Source organism: Taeniopygia guttata, chromosome 4 (assembly GCF_048771995.1).
Source record: "Taeniopygia guttata chromosome 4, bTaeGut7.mat, whole genome shotgun sequence".
Classification (NCBI taxonomy): Eukaryota; Metazoa; Chordata; class Aves; order Passeriformes; family Estrildidae; genus Taeniopygia; species Taeniopygia guttata.
The window spans coordinates 14,869,825-14,883,939 of NC_133028.1; the positions used below are offsets into that span (position 1 = coordinate 14,869,825).

The 14,115-nt window shown below is 39.4% G+C and overlaps 1 protein-coding gene across 3 annotated transcripts in view; it reads left to right on the forward strand.

Annotated features, from left to right (window-relative positions):
- The window catches only part of C1QTNF7 (C1q and TNF related 7), a 49,735-nt gene that overhangs the window by 8,458 nt on the left and 27,162 nt on the right, over positions 1-14,115 (forward strand). The window contains exon 1 of one of the 3 annotated variants that reach the window (XM_072928016.1): positions 5,490-6,430. The exons of 1 other annotated variant lie outside the window; for it this stretch is intronic. The gene's annotated coding sequence lies outside the window, so the exon portion shown is untranslated. Of the gene's footprint in view, positions 1-5,489; positions 6,431-14,115 lie in introns of those variants that run through there. One more of the 3 variants, XM_032748015.3, reaches the window with a different exon arrangement.

Genomic DNA, 14,115 nt, shown 5'->3' on the forward strand with positions numbered 1-14,115 from the left:
AGGGGCAGGAGTCAGAGCCCTTCGTGCTCTGCTACAGCTACTGCATTCCCATCCCTCCTATACACAAAATGTATAAAGTAAGCTGGAAAACAATGGGTTTGAGAAGAAAACTGAAGACACCTGGAACAGCACTGATACTGAAAAGAGCTGAAGTAATTCTAGTTTTTACCTAACAAAAGAAATCACTCTCTTTTGTAATTCAATCCAGACAAGCCTGCAGCACTTTAAGAGTTTTAAGCTACATGCAATGGCAGAACCATAAACAATTTATTCTGCAATGGTGCAGTCTGCTTTTCAGTCATGAAGCCTTTTCCCAAATTAAGAGATGCCATTCAATTCACTTTTACCAGCTTTTTACTTCTTGAGAACTGAGCTGTGCTTCAAATGGTGACATACACTATGAGTGGTTTCTCCTCTACCTGGTTAAAGAGGTTTCTTCCCTCATTCTGTGCCCATAAGGGATGGTCAGAGATACCTTCATGTCTGAAAGCTTTGTGCTTGCAGGAAGGAAATTAATTGCATCTCATTGCAAGAAAAGAGCATTTCATTTTGATGTTTTTGGTAGCTTGGTCTGAAATAGCCTCAACCTCGCTCCAAACCTGATGAAATTGATGATTTTGAATGAGCAAAGTTGTTTCAAATTTCCAGATATATATTATACATGATACTCTGGGGCTCTAATTTCATTTCTGCTTGTTTTTTCCAAGGTTATAGAGAAGAAAGGGATATAGATTTAACTTATGGGAGACTTGATCTGTGCATAAAGGACCATTTTCTTAAACTGTCAGAAGATTAAACATAATGTTTTGCAATCATGTTCAAGGTACATGAGCAGCAGATTTTTGATGGGAAAGTGACACAAGCTACTGATAGAAAGCCTGCTCTCTAATTCCTGGGGAGTTTATTTTGTCTTCCTACCTCTGATGAAGTAGCAGTACTTGAAATAGGTTTTGCTTTTGGCTGAAGTTACATCCCACAATGGAAGAGAGTGAATGTCCTTGCCTTAAAATATCTCCAGGATTCATCCATGTTGTCTGACCTCTGAGAGAGAAGGCAATTTAATAAAAAATCCTTTCTGACCCTCAGATGGAAGATCACATGAGTGCAGGCTCAGGACATTTATATCTGAGCATGAGAGTTTCTTTTGATGGGTTTTAATGTTATATGTTGTTGATGTTCCTAAATTATACAGCTCAGTGAAGCATTCAAAAACAAATGTTCAGGCCCCCTGGGGTTTGTTCAAGGCCTAAGGATAAGCTTTGATGTGGATATAAAGCCCTGATGTCTGTCAGATCCTCAATCATTTTTCAGTGGCACCAATGTCACCAGACAGGGAATATATATGCTTTCACACAGTTTTTACCCAGAACTTCAACTTTTGCTGCTGCAGACTGAATATGCTGCCTTTGCAATCAGTGCAGCAGTCTGGGTGTATATCAGCTCAAGAACTGGCTGTTCAGATTTCAAGACAGAAGTTATATGGGCAAGATATTAGACATTTCAGGTTTAAAAAGAAGATTTGCCTTCTACATTTTAATTACATATTAAAATACATTACAAACTAAAAAGTTAGTATTCTTCCTTTTTTTAATGTGCAGATTGAAGCATCAACAGGAATAGTCCCCACACTAGTTGAGACCACATGAGTTAGTGTCATTAGCATCTTGACTCAAGTGAGAAATTGCTGCAATCCTAATTTGACTGGCTTGGCAGGCCCGAGCAGGAATGCAGCAAAGTGTCCAGAATGGGGGCTGGCAATATGGGACATCCACATAAGGGTTGCAAAGGATCTTAACTGGATCCCTCCAGGAAGCAGAATTAGTATAGCATACATCTGTGGCCCATACTATATTTATTTTGTTTTTCACTGAAGTGATACATAATTTCCCAGCTACATGCCATATATATATATATATATATATATATATATATATATATATATTTAACCATGGTGGGACAATGTATAAAATAGCATTACTCATCAAAATATGAGGGCCATGCTTATGAGCCACTCATTTAAATATAAAAAAAACATTCTTGTATTTTAATAAAATACTATCTTGCCTTTCAATTCTTCCCAAACCCTCCTTATGTATGAACTGAATTTCAAAATTAAAATTGATTGCAGGTGTCTTAAGTATATTTTTCTAGGCCTTCAATTTAAACAAGTTACAGCAATACTTACCTTCATACAGTTTTTGATCCTTATGATATGAATTCTCACTGACAGCAATAAAGACCACAGGGATCTTTCCTCTATTCCAGAACCAGATTTTTTTTATTTGAATCCCATTTTAGACTGTCAGAAGGGCTGTTTTCTAAGGAGAATCATTCATTTGATGATCCCTAGTACAGCTGCCTACCACATGTACAGCAGCAGTGTTGGCATTTTTCATTTTCCCCCACTTCCAGCCTCAGCACTGGAACCCATTACATAGCTGGCATTTCATAAGTGCCGTGTTACTTTGCCCCTTGCTTCAAAAAATTATCTGTAATAGCAAGGTGACTATTAATAACTAATAGCAGGAATGTACAGAGAGATGGCAGCATGTAGGATGGCAGCCCTGAGAGATGACCACTCAGTTTCTTACTCTGCACAGATTGTAATCTCTGGCAAGTATCATCCCTGTGCCCTAGGTCCACTTCTGTAAAATGAGGTACAATGTCTTGTCTTGGCTTCCATGACAAATAAGTATAATTAAATAACTGGGTGATCAGCTTTGGCAATAACTGCAGGTTTGTAATTACCTAGGATAAAAGATGCAAAATCCCTCTGGATCATAATCATTGAGTCATCTTGCCCTTGGAAATAATGGGGGTCAGGTGTGCTGTATGGAATGGAAACCTCTAAATAATAGTGATCACTGAAGAGGTAGCTGCCAGCCAATTAGACCTGCTTTAAGCAGATGTTGGATGATATGAACTCAAAACATCCCTTCCACCCCAAATTACCCCTGTGACTCTTCTAATGCTGCTCCTGTGCAAATACATCCCCTTGGGCCACTGGGACCAGAGTGCACACAGACACAGTAGTGCTGCAGGACACAGCCCGCCTCCATCAGGGACTCACAGACTGAGCCCATTCAGGACAGCTTGATGCCTCCACCAAAAGCACTTTGGTACTCGTCGCCCCAGGCTCATCCTAGAAAGAGTGTAGGTGGCCTTAGGTAGAGCTGGGCCTCCATGGAGCCAAGCAATGGCAGGTTCATCTCCAGATTAGCTACCTAAAGGTAGTGAAAGCTCACCACGTTGGGGAATAGGCTCTCTAGTCCACATTTATCTGCCATTTCATCTTACATCACCACTGCATCAGTGTTTCAGTCCTATTGCTCAGCCATTACATGAAATAGCAAAATTAAGCCATGTGGCTCCTATGGACTCTCTATGTGGCATCTCTCATGAAATAATAAAGTGTGGGCTTTGTAAAACCCCTGTACACTGACACTGGAAATAATAGCTGCTATATATATACGTATAGTTGTGGTTTGTTTAAAGCAGTGAGTAAAATTAGACAATTTCCAAAGTCTGATCAAAGCAACTTAATAGATTTTGTTACATCACAGCTGGGGACCTATTTTCTCAGGGTCTCAGACATAACCACAGTGTCATGCCAGCAGAGCAGTGCTCCCAGCCTGCAGGCAGCACAGCCCAACCTATCTCTTGGGTGGAAAGATAAATGAGAAACATAGGAAACTAATTTATATATAGGGATCTGCACTTCCCTGGGGAAAAAAAAAAAAAGAAAAGAAAAAATATTCTTATGTTTTTGATGTGGTTGATCATGACACAGACTTCACCCTACAAGTCTTGTATTTTTCTATCTGCATTACATCTCATGGGGCCCTGGCAAGGCTTCCATGTTCACATTCACAATTGCAGTTGTAACTGTGACCCTTATGTCGGGAACTGTTTTCTTAACTGCATGAACATCTGTGAATGCATGTACAATAATATCCAGTATGCAAATGACATTTGCAGTGACCAGCTGCCTCCAGTTGTGAGGCAACATTGCACAGGGCCACAGTAGAATGAAGCACCCAGAGGCTTGAAGTACTTACACGGTTGTGGTGTGGCTGAATTGGGCTGGGGATAAATGACATCATCCATTCCTGGGGGCTGCAAATGCACTGCCCAATGGCTTGCTGCTTCCTTAGTCAAAAGTGAAATCCCTGGGGCAGAAACCAAGTCATGCCTGGGAGTAATTATTAAATGGCGCTCAAATTAGTACTATGGTTTTAGGTGTCCCTACTGAATTGAGCTCAGTTCAGCCCTCAGAAGTTAGGTATATTTTTTGCTTGTCTCAAAACACTTCACAGAGCAGGTCATAGGTCCCAGGCAGTTTTTGAAGTTAAGCCTCTTGTAGTTATGGACAGAAAGCTGGCCAGGATCCCGATACACCCCACTCACGGGACTGCTGCCTGCAACCTGGGCGTGTGCGAGCAGTCTCTGTGCCAAGCCTTGCTCCTACACACCAGGTCACAGGGTCTCCAACATCATAAAACAAGACTGAAAGTCAAAAATGCCAGCTATTTTCTAAAAATAGAAAAGATGAGCTGGGACAGAGGGAGAAGATGCGTCCTCGACGATGGTTTAGCGGTGGGGGAAGAGGCCCTGCATGGCAGCTGAAAACAGGCTCACCCCATCATGGCTGAGCAGGAAAGCAATAGATTTCAAACATTTCTTTAAATTAAAAAAAAAAAAAGAAAAAAAAAAGCTAATATTTTGAAGTTCAAGATATATGGTTTGATAGTGCCTCGTATTTTGAAATTGTAGTGGAGAAAGGAAAACTGAAAACAAGAAGAGCTGAAAGGAGCCAAAATTAATTTACTGTGAACTTATTGTTTCAGTTTTCAACAAAGGAAATGGATATTAATGGAAACTAAATTGAAACTGAGGTCTCTCTCATTCAACAAAATATATCACTGCTACTAGTCAGCTACAATGCAGAAAGACAATTTAATTACTAATAAACAACTTCAAAGTTATACTTGTGTTTAAGTGTCATAATAAAACTGTAAAAAAGAAAAACCAACAGTAAAAGCTGAACCCAACTCTTCAGGTTCAAGAAAAACATTGATAAAACACACATAAAATGTGTAGGGAATTTTTCCAAGTCCATTGTTCACACAGGAGAATAAAAAAAGAGATCTTTGTTCATTCTTCATTAAAAACTATTATTTCCTTAAGTTTGAAATGCTTGTTAGAAGTTTTGAGGGATTTTTTGTTTGTTTATTTTATCTTTACTTTTCATAAAGCCACAAAAATTGAATTTACAATATTTTAAAGTTTGATTCTGGACTGTAAGCTTATTTTTCTTTTGTCCTCTTTTGCAACTAAATACAATGGAATTAATGAGGACTTTGATTTCCTTTCTTATCTTTGCTGCTCCTTTAATATGGCTTTTATTCATCTTCTCCATAAAACCCCTGTCCTTAGCACCTGAGAATTATATGACTATGTTTAAACTATTGTCTTAGTCTCGAAGATGTAATTTTAAAATGGAGCAGTGAATTTTTTTTTCCTGAAACATGATATTTACCTTTTTTCAGCTACAATATCTTTGTACCTTTCTTCTTTGTCTTACTAGTTGTTCTGCCAAGGACTTGTTGTAAAAATTATGCTTGATTTTATGAAATTTAGTAAGTTTAAGTAGAGAAAAGGGAAGAAAGAGGAAAAGAGTAGTAAACAGGTCTTTCTTTTGAAGGAGAAATAAAAATCTGAAAACCACTCATTTTGCTTTCAGGTAATTCATTGCATTTATGATATTGAAAATGCTAAACTTCAGTATGGGTTACATTTCCTGGCTGGGATACAGAGAGATTCTCAGAAAATCGAGGTTTGAAATAGAAAGCCAGCAGCAACCTCATCTGGAACACAAGGAACCTCAGCAGAGGGGACAGAGCTTGAGAGTGCTGCCACTTGGGACCCACGAACAGAACTAGAGGAGCTTGTCATCTTTGTTTTATTTTTAAAATAAGTGAGCAAATGAAAAGGCAGAAGCCAGCAGGGTGTTTTGGTTTTGCTGTGCCTGTCTAGCAGCGCTGCTCTCGTGCCCCCGGCGCAGAGCACACATGCCACAGCTCCTGCGCTGCCCTCGCTCGCTCTTATGTTACTGCTCAAGTATGCATTCACAAAAGAGCCAGCAGATACTGGAGATTTATTCTAGTTGTTGAGGTCAAGGACTCCTTTGCTTTGGATTCAGCAGAGAGGGAACTCTTTCCTCGTAGCACCAGACAGGCTTTCTGCTTTGCAGTCTACTGTCAGTGTGCACCACAGATAAAGAAACATCTGAGAGCATTTTTAAAGGATTTATCAACCCAAAGCACTGGTGCTGTCTCCAGTGTCAGAGGTAGGAGGCTTTCAACAAGGGACAATATTCACACAAAGTGCAAGCCAGAGGCTCCAGCTGCTGCAAACTTTTTCCAGACATGTAAGTAAAGGGCTTTATTTTGCGGAAACAAATTTTGTATATTCTCCTGCCTCATAAAAACACTGAGATAATATAAATTTTAGATGAATTTCCTAATACTAGTAATGTTGCTATCCTGCTGTCTCTTTGAATAATGCATGTATGTCAGCACAATTAAATTAAATTAAATTAATTAAATTAAATTAATTCAATATCTTACCTTGTTTTCCTTGTGAGTCTGGTAAAGAGCAGAATCTGTAGTGCCTCAGGCAGGCTCTGTTTGCTTTTCTGATCTCTTTTTCATTCTGTTTCTGAATCATTTCTGTTCTCTGTTTGTGATCAGAGAGACCTTTCTGATTTCTCTGATTTTTTTGTTTCAAGGACAATGAGAAGCTGTCAGGGAAACGAAAAGGCTGTGAAAACAAAGAACATAAAAGTAGTTTATAAAGTGTTGCCGGTGAACCCAAAAGTGGTGTGTAACCCTCATGTTAAACTTGTGGTCTTGTGAAATTTTATGTTTTATAGTGAGGTTCAAAGAGTCATAGATTATGTGACTAAGAGGAATATTAAATAACAGAGGAAATATTTTGATTGCTTTATAAAACGTAACATTATGTTAATGCTCATATTTAATTTGTTGCTTTCTCTGTGGTTATCTGGAGCTTAAGGCAGGGGATGGATCACCTTTCTCTGAGCTTCACAATGTAACTTAAAGTCACGAAATATTTCCTTGTTTTCTATGTAGTTCATGTACTTTTGGCATCAATAGGCCTAGCAGAGAGCTGTTGAAATGCCAAATTTCTCTTCTTGTCTGTGAAGTCCTCCCTGCCATTTTGATTGCTGCCAAAAATTAGACATGCGGATAAATAAAAGGAATCTATATGAGATTCACTGACTAGGTACAGGCTGTAGTACCCTGAGACAGAAATTTCACGCACTCAGAATTCTCAGTGTGTTCCTGTTCAGAGAATCTCTAGCTCCCTTGCATTCCTTATCCAAAAAGCATCTGATCCCCATGACTTTGCACGTTCTATTTGGCTCACACTTCTCCCCAGTTCCCAATAATTTTTAACAGGCCCTTTCCTCCAGGCCCACATGTCTGAAAGGAGCAAACCCTGCCTTCCAACCCTTCCAGTGCAAACCCTTCCCTCCAACCCTTCAACCCTGTCACATACCCACAGGAACCCAACCCAACTTTATTTATTGCAGATATGCCACTGCAAAAACCTCTTGTGTCAGGTGCTCAGAGGAACATGGATGCTGCCCTAAATAAATACCTCTACCACATCTCCCAGCCCTCCTCTTGCCCTTCACCTCCATGGCAGTGCAGGATCTGCATGGGGAGAGGGGTAATGGCCCTTAAGGGAGATGCCCACAATTCTTTGGAGGCCATGGGAAGTCCCTCCTTGCTGTCAGCCAGGCAGTCAGACCTGGGTGCCAAAACAGCAAGGAAATGAATAGACCTGCTGGGCTGGGAGATGCAGCTTGCTGCTTCCAGGAACCCTGGGGAGTCACCTCCCTGAGCAAGGACAGGGAAAGGCTCTACAGAAAGAAGTTTTCAGGGTAATTAAGATCACACCTTGAAGGTACACTGGCAGGAGCAAGTCAGAGGTGAATGGGGCTGGCATGAAAGTCAAACCTTCGATGATGGAAGAAGAAGACATTGCTTTTCAAGAGTGTTTGGAGAATGAGAAAAAGTTTAATTTTCTACACAGAGATGGGTAGAAGCTCTTTTCTTTGCAATAAAAAACTCTCTTATACCTAGCTGGTGCAACCACACTCCAGGGTGAAAACAGCAGTTTATAATATAGTTTTTGAATTTATGTATATTTGTGTGTTCTCTTAGCAAATGCATCTTTGGAGTTCTAAAGCTTTTTGAATCTTTCATATGGTCCTTTGCTTTGAAGCAACAGATGTCAGCGATAAGCAGATGGTTCTGGCTTTGAATTTGAACATCTTTAAATACTCTGTGTGTATTTTATGATGAGGAATGCACTCTGTCTTACCATGCAGAACTGATGCCCTAAATGAAAAGTATACATGTCTGGATGCTTGATGTCACTTCCTAGCTCACAAACCAACAAACTACATATTTTTCAGGATTATTTGTTATGAGACATTTTCATCTAATAATTCAGCTTGTGTTTTCAAGCTTGAAACAAACTGTGAAATGTTCTACTGATGAGAGCTCAAAGAGAACAAGAAACAAGAAGAGCCAAAGGAGCTGCCCCGGTTGTGAATTGCATTTTCACTCTGCTGTATCCTGTGAGCAGGCTGAAAGCTTCCTCTTATTATTATTATTATTTCCTTCCCAGAGGAAATAATACAGTGCCTATGGAAACAACTGAACAAAATCTTTTGACCTTTCTTACACTAAACTTTCATTTTCAGGAGATATAGCTATGAAATTTGATGAGTGGAGAATCTAAGAACATAAGATCTTAAATCAGGAATAAATTTGGGAACACAAATAGAAAGAAAAGATCTGAAATAAGAAAATAACTCATTTTCTTTCAAAGAAAAGAAATCATACAAACAGATTTCATGCAAATAGTTTGCTATTGGATATTAATCTACTGCTCTAAAATTTACTGCTCTTTTCTCTCTCTCTGCCTGTTTTTCAGTCCTGAAGAGTTTCTTTTTTAAAGAAATCACCTAAGACAACATATGATATGCAAAGTGTTTAAAGTTTACTTAGTTGATCTTAACAATGGATTATTGCACATATTGTCAAGGGCTTTATTAATTATAATGATATAAGAGATGTTATCAGTGCTTATACCTACTGCATCAGCCTGACTTGGAAAAAGATAAATGCCTCATTTCAACCAAGCTTTGGAGCTTTTGCCTCCCTCTTTGAGAAGGAATGGGACTGTTGAGGGCTCCTCAAGGCAGGAGCCTTGAGGTGCTGAGGGGGCGCTGGAAGATCTCAGTGGTGATGCAGGACATGCTCTTTCCTTCTCTTTTTTCCCTCTTTTTCCAATTCTTCTTGAAACCTTTTCCTTTCTCCCTTCTTCAGGATACAGAATATCCTAATGCCAGGCTCTTCCTGAATAAGGTTTTCCTCAGCTTAGCCTTTGGATTTCAGTGGCTAATCCCCATCTCTGCAGGTACAAGTGAAGTCACCCACATGTAAGCAAAGCATGAAGGCTTTTGACCTGTGAAATCTGATGCCCAAGGCTAAGGGATGCTTTAATTACTGCTTTGTATTAATTACTGCCTAATGCTATGCATTTCCTGGTGGTTTCCACACCCAGACATCTTCTGGGACAGGTCATTACCCAAAACAACAGTAGACTGACAAATCCAATAGCTTGACAAAAGAGAACATTTCCTCCAGTTCCGCTTTGAAAGTTTTAAAATCTCTTTTCTATCCAATACTGTAGACTTAAAAGGAAAAAAAAAAAAAAAAAAAAAAAAAGGAAAATTATTGAGGTGTTCTATTTTAATATATTATTTGACAATATCAGGTTTTCAGTTTTAGGAATCTACATACAAATGAGACATAGTTGTGAAAGTTTCTGATTGATGGACTGTCTTTCTTTCTGACAATTCTAATTATTTAAGGATTGGAAATGTTCAAATACTTCAAAAACCAGAGGCAGTATTTTGCTACTTGACAGCAGCCTAACTCAGAGAGTAACTCTCCCAAATAAATCCCTGCAATATAAAGAGGTTACAATCTGATGTGGGATAGACTTAGACCTCTCTGCTGTCTATCTCAAGCCCTTTTTCTCTCTGTGAAGCCCTACTATCCCTTACTGCTCTGGTACAACACTTCAGCACATATATATTTATTTTGCCAACCACCTCTCAGGCTTACAGACCTGAGGACTGAGGCACGACTCAATGACTGTAGAACTGAGATCCTACTAAAAGTCTGTGAAAATGCAGTAAACTGAAGGTAATTTTCCTGAATTCTGGAAATATGTGTCCATCTGGCCACCCATAGATACACAGGCTTTTTGTAAAGAAGCTTTTAATCCTTTCCCTGGCGCTGTGTGCCTGCAGCTTTCCCATAGGTTCAGAGGTAAAAAAAACCAAACCTCCAAACCTGCTAGAAAGCTCTCAATCCAGGTGTCATAGCAAATAATCAGCAAAACTGACCATGAAGGACCATAAGTAGCAAAATTTCCCTGGATGAGCAGTGTGGAGAGCTGAGAGCAGGTACCAGTACTGCGCTGCCTGCAGTGGAAAAGCTCTTGGAAAGGAAGGAAGCAGTGCAGTGACATTCCAGTCTGCAGATGGAAAGCAAGTCTGGAAGCTGCCCTAAGCAAGCTGCTGCAATGGAGGGTTGCAATGGGAACATGGACTTCTTGCTGTGAATCTGCAGGAAAAAATACCGTCATCCTTTGTTGTCAACTGATGTTTGTTCATGCAACCTTTTTTTGAGTGACTGCCCATTTCTGAACTTCAGTGAAGTAACTTGTAGACTTGGTATCTTTAATGTAGCTGGGGGAAAAAAGTGAAGGAGAAAGGGGGAAGGAGAGGGAAATCTGCCAGCATTCATATTGCAGAGAGAATTAATACAGTTGTATTTGTAAGGTTTCCTCTGTGGCTTTCAAGTTATTTCCTGAAATCTGCAATTACATTAATGCAAGATCTGCATCCAGCTTTTTCTAAAACAATGTTGAAGCAGAACAAGTGATAAGTAAACCAATTTTTTCTTTGAATGTCATCTCTGTTTTTGTTTATCAGCTAATGCTCTAGCAAGTAGTTTCTGCCTTGAGGGGCTGTTGATAGATAGTTCCTTGAGATAGCTCAGTATCTTAGCTACCTTGTCCCTGTGAAGTTCTTTTAAAACACTGAGAAAAATTTTAATGTTCACCACAAATTGATTTTGGAACTTATTGGTAGTTTAGATCCTTGACAACACTGAAATTAATGTGGTTGAGCATGTGGGCAAAGGTGACTGTGCAGGGAGTCAAAAGAAAGCATTGGGACTGTTTGGGAGGTTTTTGGTGACAATCAGGAACCAGATTCAGTTTCACATGGTTGCAACAAGGGCACTGCCAGCACGCCCACATCTCTGCCTCCGTGCATGATGCTCTGCAGGGTCCTCTGAATCGCCTCCCTCAGAGGAAAAAGGGAATCCTGGAGCATTACAAAAATTCTTCAGGGCTCAAGAGAGCAACAAAAGGAATGTCTGAGCATCCCAGGTGGGCAGAATAATCCTCGAATTTTTTAATCTGCATATGTGGTGTCATCCTTCTTTTATTTATACCCACTTTTGAACATTAGTTAAATTCCTATAACTTGAGTGGAAATGAGAGAAAAAACAGCTACAAATTTTGGGGATTTCTGCTTAAATGATAGTAGTTAGAAGATGAGAGACATAAATGAACACATAAATGAACTCCACACCTGTGGGGTTTGACAGTTGACTCAAATACAATATTTTTTAAGAATAGACATGAACTCAGCACATGAGGAGAAAAGTCATCCTCACTATTATCTTCTTAGCTGAAAAAAATTACAGTTTCAGGTCAACAGCATGCAGAGATGCCTGGAAGGTATTGCCAAAGACTTTCCCAACAGTGCATTTATGCTGTAAATATAATATTTGAAATTAGTCAGCAGTGGCTATGTCATTTTGATTTGCATGCTAATAAGATGATAAAATGATGCTCTGGAGAGATGGATGTACAGCTAGATGGCAATAAATTTTTTTACTTTTCTGAAGTACTGAAATTTTAGAATTCTCAGGAGTGTATTTCTCTGACTTTGCACTTAAATAAAGAAACACCCCACTGTGGACGTATCTAAGATACCACCTCTTCAAATGTCAACATTTCTTTCTGAAAACAGCACGTGCAGAAACTAAGATATGGATATTTTTTCATAGACATGAGCTATGGCAAAAGTTTGCACATTATCAGCCTTCTTATTCAGAATAAGGCTACCTTATGGTTGAGAACAAGCCATGTTTCAAGGCCTACTGGACCCTGAAACAGAGCACTAGACCCAGAAAAATATCTGTTCAGGGAGAAATATGAAATGGCTTCTCATTGATAAATGCTGTTTCCAAGACAATCTCTCTTTGAGCTACAGGGCCATTTCCAAAATGTGGAAGGATCCTGGCTCCTTGCAGACAAGGGAAGGATGTGAAAGTCCAGAGAAGCACCTCTGCACATGGGATGGTGATAACTGTGGTCTTTCTCCTTGTGGCAGATAAAGCAGCATATGGGTCTTTTGACATCTTTTCTCCTCAGTGAAGCCCTTCCTCACTTTCTTTTTTTTTCTCACAAAAAGACTGAAATTAAACTTCTTCAGCATCTCATCAATGAGAGAATTGTTCCAAACAGGATTTTATAAATCATACAGTATGATTTATAAACTTCGTATGGAAGTTATGACCCACACTTCTGCAGTTAAGGCTGTGGGCATACTCATACTCATTTCACTGTAATGCTAGATGGTTGGACCTTGCTGTAATGAGGTCTTAAATGTTTTCCTTGTTGCTCTCAGCTGGTATTTTCCAGGTCATAGGAGTACTTTCCCTAAACTAACAGTGTGTTACATATTACAGCAGTGTTATGTCCTTGAGGGCTCAGTTTTCATGCAGGTGCCTAATGTCGTTCTTGAAGATGATGCTCCAGTGCAGACAGGATGTTTAGCTGATTTCTGCTTCAGATGGCTTTTACCATCTTTTCTTTATTGCTGCCAGGGTTTTCTCTTGCTTCCCTGGGGACACCAGATGCATCTAATGAGTCAGTTCCAGCTTCGAAGCTGAAACAGATCATGGACAGCAGCCATATGTGGTTCAGATTCTTGCATGGAAGGGAATTTCCTTTTTCTCTTGCTGGACCAATTCACTCGATAAGAAGTTGTTTTAGATCAAATTGGCATTGCTTTTAGCTAGCTTGAACCTTTTCTAATCTTATCCTGATTCACATTTTTTATTATATGCTAAAAGTTTTTATTATATGTTAAAAGAAAACTGGTGCCTCGAACAGTGTGGCTTGCTCCCAGCTTAAGTGATAGGAAAAGAACTGTTTAAATGCAAAAGTCACAGGCTGTAGCTGGTGAAAAATGACAACATGTAGCTGGTGCCTCTGACAACAGTCGGAGGCATGCTTCTCCCCAGTGTTGCATAAGTAGATATATAATGTATAATGTACTGCAACATCACAGCAGGTTTCCCAAATTGAAAACAAAGAGGAATAAAAGACTGCTGTACCTTGGCTCTTAAATCCCTGAATGTGCTGCCTGTGTTGATTAGTTACTTTGATTTGTGCTTCCCTGCACATCTCATTTTTCCCTTTAATAAGAGTTTGGCTTGTAAATTGTCACTTGCATTTGCACCAAACAGTGCAATTAGGCTGGAGTGACGGAATATATTACATTGTTTGTTTTCCATTATGTTTATTCCAGATGGTTTTTGTCACTGACTCTTTTTCTGAGCTTGGCTGTTAATAAACATAGGATAAATCTAATGAATAAATTTGCCTGTTTGCTACAGATCTGTGGTGGTGCCTGAGATGGGGTTATACTGCTGAGTAATGAGTTCTCAGAAAAACTACAGAAATGTCAATTCTTGTTTACTTATGAGAGGCAAACTGTGCCCCTGGTTAGTGAGGGGTTAAAGAAGAGGCCTGTGTGCTGTTTTTTTCCTTTAAAAGATATACATTTAAAATTTAAACCGAGGTTATGATGAGTTCACGGTTGTGACGCTTTATTGCTTCTCTGAACAAAGAAAATATTTT